The sequence below is a fragment of the Dipodomys spectabilis genome, unplaced genomic scaffold (genome assembly GCF_019054845.1).
Source record: "Dipodomys spectabilis isolate Male_0828 unplaced genomic scaffold, ASM1905484v1 ptg000025l, whole genome shotgun sequence".
NCBI lineage: Eukaryota > Metazoa > Chordata > Mammalia > Rodentia > Heteromyidae > Dipodomys > Dipodomys spectabilis.
In genome coordinates, this window is record NW_024870702.1 from 552,356 (window position 1) to 560,192 (window position 7,837).

Here is a 7,837-nt window from a genome sequence, read left to right on the forward strand (position 1 = left end):
ATGCTGGAGGGGATGTGGACAGAAGAGAACCTTACTTCATTGTTGATGGGAGTGTAAACTTGTTCAACCACATTGGAAAGTAGTATGGAGTTTCCTCAAAAGACTCCACATAGAGCTCCTCTATGACCCAGCAGTCCCACTTTTGGGCATTTACCCAAATTTTTACAAACAAAACCACACTAAAGCTACCAGCACAACTATGTTTATTGCAGCATTATTTGCCTTAGCTAAGATCTGGAACCAATCCAGATGCCCCTCAGTAGACGAATGGATCAAGAAAATGTGGTATATATACACAATCGAATTCTATGCCTCCATCAGAAAGAATGACATTGCCCCATTTGTTAGGAAATTCAAAGTCTTGGAAAAAATTATATTGTTTAGTAAGCCAAGCCCAAAGAAACATAGGTCCCATGGTTTCCCTTATTTTCAATATCTAGTGCATGTATGAGTCCAGCAGAAAAGGTCAGATAAGGTGAAGTTAGGAAAATGAACCCTAAGATATGTATTTAAATGTTTTTTTTTCTTTCAAGCATTTGTTTCTAAAGCATTTATAAGATTATTTCTTGGTTGCTTTGTATGTCCCTCCCCCACAGTATAACCCCTGCTTTCACTCTGTTTGATGTCAGTATAATTTGTGGAGGGGAAGGGGCAAAATAAGTCGTTCAAATAAGGGCACAGGTGGACCCGTTGCAGCAATGAGAAGTGCAAGTTGTCATGTCGAAAACGAACTTTACAACTTTGGTGGGGTGGGGGGAGGATTGGGTGGGAGGACATCGACATCGGGAGGCTGGGAAGGGATGTGAAGGGTAAACAAAGGAGGAGGCTAATATGCTTGATAGGAAATGTACTCATTATCTTCCCATTTAATTGTAACCCCTCTGTACAGTATGTTCGCATAAAAAAAGAAGAAAAAACGAAAATAATTTCTAAAAAAGAAAAAAAAACACACAGACATATAACCCCAAAACAAAATTTATGAGGAAGAAAAAAATGTTAATAGAAAACAAAAATTTTTAAAGTTAAAAATCTAAAACAAGGTTTAGAAAAAAAATTATAAAAGGTACAAAAAAAAGATCTTTGATTTTTTGGGGGGATGGAACGTTCATGTATCTCCCTTGTGTCCATAACCAGTCTCTTGTTGGATTATCTGGTCTCCTTGTGGTGTTTGATTTTCCTGTGCTTTGGATGGTTTCTTTAGTCAATTTGTTTGAGCAGGCAGAAAAATGCTCTGCTTTACCAAGGATTTTGTGATCCTACTCCCAGACTAGTTCAATGGGACAGAGATCTACTTTGACTTTCACAAAAGAGGGAGATGGCTCTTTCCTCTAGTTTGGAGATGCTGTGATGAGGCTAGGTTCAGGGTAAAGTTGAGGCCTTTCAGCAAACAGCAGCTTTTCCCTGAGGAGTTGGCTTCTGAGAAACTCACAGAGCCCAGCCTGGAGCCATTCTCAGGGTTTATGTTTACTGAATTTCAATTGATTGTCAAGGCTCCTGTAGGGAGGGGCAGCCTCTGGCTCTCTTTACCCAGTGAAGAAAGCCACTCTTGGGGCTGGCTGCTCAAGCTGGGTGATTTTCCCCGGGAGGAGCTGAGCCTGGCAGGTCAGGTTAGGTTCCTGTGACCTGCTAAATGACTCTTGTTTTCTTCCAAGGCCTGAGTTGGAGCTAGCTGAACAGCCAGGCTTCTTCAGTATCCAAGATGGAAATCTCTGGTAATGGGGTGGGGGAGGGTTGGCCTTCCCTCCTCTCCTCCCTGAGAAGGAGTGAGGATGTGAGGCTTCTACTCACGCCAGTCTTGGTTCCTGGCTCATCTCTGGTCTGCGAACTTCAGGATGAAGATGTGTGCCCCTTGTCAGTTCTTGCTGGTGTTGAGTAGAAACCGCTCTCTTGCCGCATCTGACGCTTAAGTCCCAGACTCTCTTTGTTGCAGGTACGGTGGCAATGGCTGCCTCCGCTGCCGCCACATCCGTGGCCACTGGCAAGTGCTTATATCTGTCTCCTTGCCTGGATTTTCCCTCTCTGGGCTAACTCTCTGTCCTGTGATGGCACACTTGGTGTGATTCTCTGGCTTAGGACTGTTTATTGGAACACTAAAATTGCTTTCTATGCAAGAGCTTGTTTAGCCTCCAGCTTCTCCTCCACCATCTTCCCAGAACTCATCAAAAAAAAAAAACATTTAAAGGCAATTCCAGGCAGGAAAGTACATGGAACATTTTTTTCTGTGTGTGCCAGTCATGGGGGTTGAATTTGTTCTACTTTATCCAAGGCTGGTGTTCTATTACTCTCAGCTAATCGGTGGGATGACTACCAGCTAATTAGAGGTAAAGAGTCTCATGGAATTCTCTGTGCAGGCTGACTTCAAACTGATAATCAGATTTCGGCTTCCTGAGACATTCTGTGCTTTGCATGAGACACTTATCTCCAATGAGCCACCAAAAAGAAGAAAAACAAAAAAACAAGAAACACCTGGGGTTGAGATGTGACCCCAATGGCAGAAATGAGACAATGATTTCTGGGACAATACCCACACCTTGAGATCAAGCTCCAGGACCAGCACACACAAGAATAAAATAAATAAATGAAAAGAAAGTTGGAAGAAGAAAAGGGAGAGTCGATTTCAGAGGTTAAAATGAGCAAAATTGAGTTAGCTTACACTTGTTACTGTACTTACTCAAGGGTCTCAGATCTGAGGATCAGTACTCAAGGCCAGCTAAGGCAGGGGAGTCCATGAACTCTACGCTAATTAGCCAATTACAGTTTTTTTTTTAGAAGCTCCGAATTGTGCTGTGTCTCACATATTAGAGGGCTAGTTTTAAAAATGTACGGGGAGGGGACTGGGAAGTGACTCAGTGGGAAAGTGCTTGCCTTGCATGCATGAGGCCCTGGGCTCAATTCCTCACCAACACATAAGCAGGAAAAATCAGAAGTGGCTCAGTAGCACAAGTGGTACGGCTCTAGCCTCAAGCTGAAGAGCTGAGGGACAGCGCCCAGGCCCAGAGTTCAGGCTCCATGACAGGCAAAAAAAAAGGAACTGGAACAATACCTAGGCACTGATTTATAGCTCCAAGCCCAGCATACATATGGAAATAAAAAGTAGAAATTAAAAAATGTATAAGAAAATTCAATTAATTTTTTTTAATGAGTGATGAGATTTTGGTTTTTGTGTATAATCCTCTTTTTTTGGTCGGTTGTAAGGCTTGAACTCTGGGCCTGAGCACTGTCCCTCAGCTCTTCATTTCAATGCTAGTGCTCTACCACATGAGCTACAGTGCCACTTCTTTTGTGTGTAATCCTAAATACTAAGATAGATTAAATCTGAGGGCTATGATCTCTAATCTTCAAATCACCAGCAAAACATGTAAACAAGAAAACAGTAGTGAATCGTGATGGAGTTGTAAAGCACCAGGCTTGAGTGAGAAAGCTATGAAACAGTGCCCTTGCTAAGAGATCCAGCCTCAGGATCACAGAAATGTAAATAAGAAGAGAACCTGGGGCTTGTGACTCATGCCTGTAATTCTCCAGGAGGCAGAAATATGGGTATCCAGTGTAAAGGCCAATTCTAGCAGGAAAGTCCACAAGACAGTTGCTTGTGGGCCATCCTGGGGCTAGAACTGTAGTACTCCCAGATTTTTGGCAGTTAATTGGAGGTAAGGATCTGACACTTTCCTGCTCAGCCTGGCTTTGAACCATGATGGTCAGATTTCAGCATGCTGAAACAGGCCAGGCCTTGCATGAGTTCTGGCTCCAGCACTAGCACATTCACAAAGAATGAAATGCAAAGAAGACTAGAAGAAAAAGAAGAACCAATAACTGAGGCTGCAATGAGCCAATCAGCCCATTACTGGTGGCTCATAACTGTAATTCTGTTTCCTCAAGAGGCTAAAACATAGGCCCCATGGTTTCCCTTATTTGCAATATGTAGTATATGTATGAGTCAAGCAGAAAAGGTCAGATAATGTGATGTTAAGAAAATGAACCCTTAGATATGTATTTTAATGTTTTTTTCTTTCATGCATGTGTTTCTAACGCATTTATAAGATTATCTCTTTGTTGCTTTGTATGTCCCTCCCCCACAGTATAACCCCTGCTTTCACTATATTTGATGTCAGTATAACTTGTGGAGGAGATGGGGAAAAACCAGTTGTTTAAGGATACAGGTGGACCTGTTGCAACAATGAGAAGTAAAAGTTGTCATGTCCAAAACGAGCTTTACAACATCGGTGCGTGGGGGGGAGGAAGGGGGGGAAGGAGAAGGATTGGGATTGGGCGGGGGAGGGGGGAGGCTGGGAAGGGATGTGAAGGGTAAACAAAGGAGGCTGCAATGCTTGGTAAGAAATGTACACAATATCCTGCCCATGTAATTGTAACCCCTCTGTACAGTATGTTCACAAATAAAATAAAATTAAATTTTAAAAAAATAAAAAATAAAATAAAATAAAAAAAGAAAAAGAATCTCAGACTTCATCTGGGAAGTTGGCTCAGTGGTAGGGTGCTAGCCTTGCATGCATGAGGACCTGGGTTTGATTCCTCAGAACCACATAAGCAGGAAAAGCCGAAAATGTTGCTGCAGCTCAGTTGATAGAGCACTAACCTTAAGCTGGAACGCTGATGGACAGTGCCAAAGCCTAGTTTTCAGGCCCATAACCAATGGCAAAATAATAATAAAAAAAAAACCCTCAGACTTTGCTGTTCAGACTGGCTTCAAACCAAGATCCTCAGATTTCAGCCTCCTTAGTAGTGCTGGGGTTCGTATGAGACTCTTCAAAAAGAAAAAGCCGGAAGTTGAGCTGTGGCTCAATTGGCAGAACTGAGCAAAATCTCTGAGACAGTGGCCAGTCCCTAGATGGAGAAAAAAAAACATAAAAAATTTCAAAAATAAATAATAAATTGTAATACAGAAAAAATCATGTTTAATATGATACAAAGGAAAACTGTTTTTTTTTTTAAGTGCAGCAAACAAAAACGTACTACAAAGTTTCAAAATGACATACTGAGAGTAAGGGGAAAGTGAAAATTTTTAAAATTCATGTAAATATTATATCCAAACTGACATGACCAAAACCTAATATGATCAGAAACTTATCTCTCACTTGTAATTGCTTACAAACAATTGTCCCTCCAGTTTCAGCTCTAGCATCAGAATTTAGGAAAGACCTCTCTATGCAGCCTTGACTGAATAGGCATCTTCCTGCTTTAGCCTATTGAGTTAGAAATACAGGCTTTGCCTGTATTTGAAACTCAACATCAATATTCAAACTTTAAAACTCAATATCGATATTCAAATAATGGATTATATGTAAAAGCATGAATAAACATCCACCAGAGAAGCTCTGAGCAATACAATCATAACAGTAGAAGAGCACCTACCACTTAAGGTAGGTAACAGAAAGAAGATTTAGCATTTTTTTGAAGTGCAGGGGTTTGAACACAGGGCCTCATGCTTGCTAAGTACAAAATTCAGTGACATTAATTATATCCACACTACTTTTTAACCATTACCTCTGCTTGTGAACTTTCTTTTCAATACTGATGGAATCCACACAATGACCTGCACCAGAAACTTTTGTTTTGTTTGGTTTGGTTTTTGGTCTGTCATGGGTCTTGACCTCTGGGTTGGGCACTGTCTCTGTGCTCTTCAGCTCCAGGCGAGTTCTCCACCGCTTGAGCTACAGCGCCACTTCCGGTTTTCTAGTGTTTTATTGGAGATAATAGTCTCACATACTTTCCTGCCCGGGCTGGCTTTCAACTGTGATCCTCAGATCTCAGCCTCCTGAGTAGTTAGGATTACAGGTGTCAGCCACTGTCCCCCAGCCCCAGAAACTTTTAATCTTTTTTCCCTTATGAACTTTAGTCAATATATTTCACATAAATAGATTATTTTGTGTCCATCCATGACCGACATATATTAATTGCAGCCTTTTGTGGATGAGTCATAATTTATGCACACCTCACATTTTATAAACCAGTTCATCTGGGCCCACATTCAGCAGCTTGTTCTGAGAAGAATGGTAGCTATTTTGCTAGCCACCTCTATCCTCTGCCATTCCTACTCAAATTAGTCTTTGGAATCAGTTTGAGTCTGCTCAGAGGGTAGAGTCATACGGATTGGCTTTGAACCATGATCCTCATATCTCAGTCTCCTGAATAGCTAGGATTACAGAGACACCTGCACCAGGCCATCATTTCTTCCAAGAACATGTCAGAGGGATGGAATAGAAGTACTACATACATTCATTAGCAACTGCCTCAGGGTGAGCCAGAAGCTCAGACCAAATCCACTGACCTTGATACTGTCTTTGGTGTCCAAAAGGATATTGTTGGTCTTAAGGTTTTCGTGTATGATTTTGTTTGGTGTAAGTAGTGAACTGCACTTACATGTGTGACAAGCCTCCTGGCTTCATCCTCATATAGGCGGCCGAATTTTCAGATCCACCCCAGGTGGTATCCCCTAGTGGCCAGTTCCATGATGAGATACACATACTCTTCCTTCTCCATTACCTGGTACAACCTGATGATGTGTTTGTGCCATATATTCTTAAAAATGTCCATCTCATTCTTTATCCAATGATGAGGACTCTCACTTCCAGAGTATTTTAAATTCCACGTCCTTGTCTGTGAGGAGGTAATGAGCCAGCTTCACTTTTCAATGGTACCTGTGTGGAAGAGCTCTTTCTTCTGGTATTGTTTGATGATCTCCTCCTTCAAGGAGCTTGAGATTGATTCTTTCTGTACTTCCATCCTTCTGCTACAATAGCAAGTAGCTAGTCTACCTAAATAAATTAAATAAAATAAAGGAAAACCCAGAAAGAGTAAAAAGAAATACCAAAATCCAAATAACAGCCCGTCCCCACTACCAAAAAAATCATTTAAATTTGATTCAGTCCAGTGGGTCATTAAGCAAGAGCTCCAAGCTCTGTTAACTAACATAGGTTGGAGCACAGTGGTTTCCTATATATCCTTCATGACCTCACACAATGGAGAAATCACAACCAGGCATAGTGATGTCATAGAAGAAATAGACCAATCAGAGTCTGGCCCAGTGAGGTCAGAGAAATAGTGGACCAATCACAGCCTTTCAGCATTGACACTCTAGCTCTTGGACCTCAAAGACTGTTGCTAAGGAATCCATGTGGCTTTAGGTTGCTTTGGTCATTCTCGTGGCATTTCTGAAACTACTAGGACAGTGGTCAAAATCCTCTGATTTTCTAGAGGACTACTGAATCTTATAAATTGCTTCTCTGTAGACACTAGTTAATAGCCTCCATTCTTGATGGCCACCTTATCCAATGTCTTTTTCCAGCAATAGCACTGCACAAAGGCCTCCGTCCTTCTCAAGGACAGCTGTGTCCTACAACTTCCTCCTGAGGGGACAAGTTCCAGAGTGGCTTTGAGCCACCACCCTCACAATTCACCTTCCTGAGTAGTTAGGATTATATGCCTGAGCCATCGGTAGGTACTTAGCTCATCTCTTACATTTGGAGGAAGTATATTTGTTAGAAAGGTGGTTTTTAGATGTGTACTTTTAACACTTTAAATTTGTTGCCCTTGCTGTCTAATAGTGTATCTAGTTTCTGATGAGAAATTAGTCTTAATATCATTGAAGATTATTTGTGTATGATGAATTTTGTCTTTGTGCTTTGGGAAGTTTTCTGTTTTTGTTTAATTAGAATGTGTCTTAATGTGGACCTGTGTAATTATGTTAATTGACATTTTTGAGCTGATAGATTCCTGCATGGAAGGTTCATGCTTTCAATTAAAATTGGGAAGGTATTTGTTTTTATTCCTTCAAATACTATGTATTTCTATTTTCCCTCTGTATACATATATATATATATAT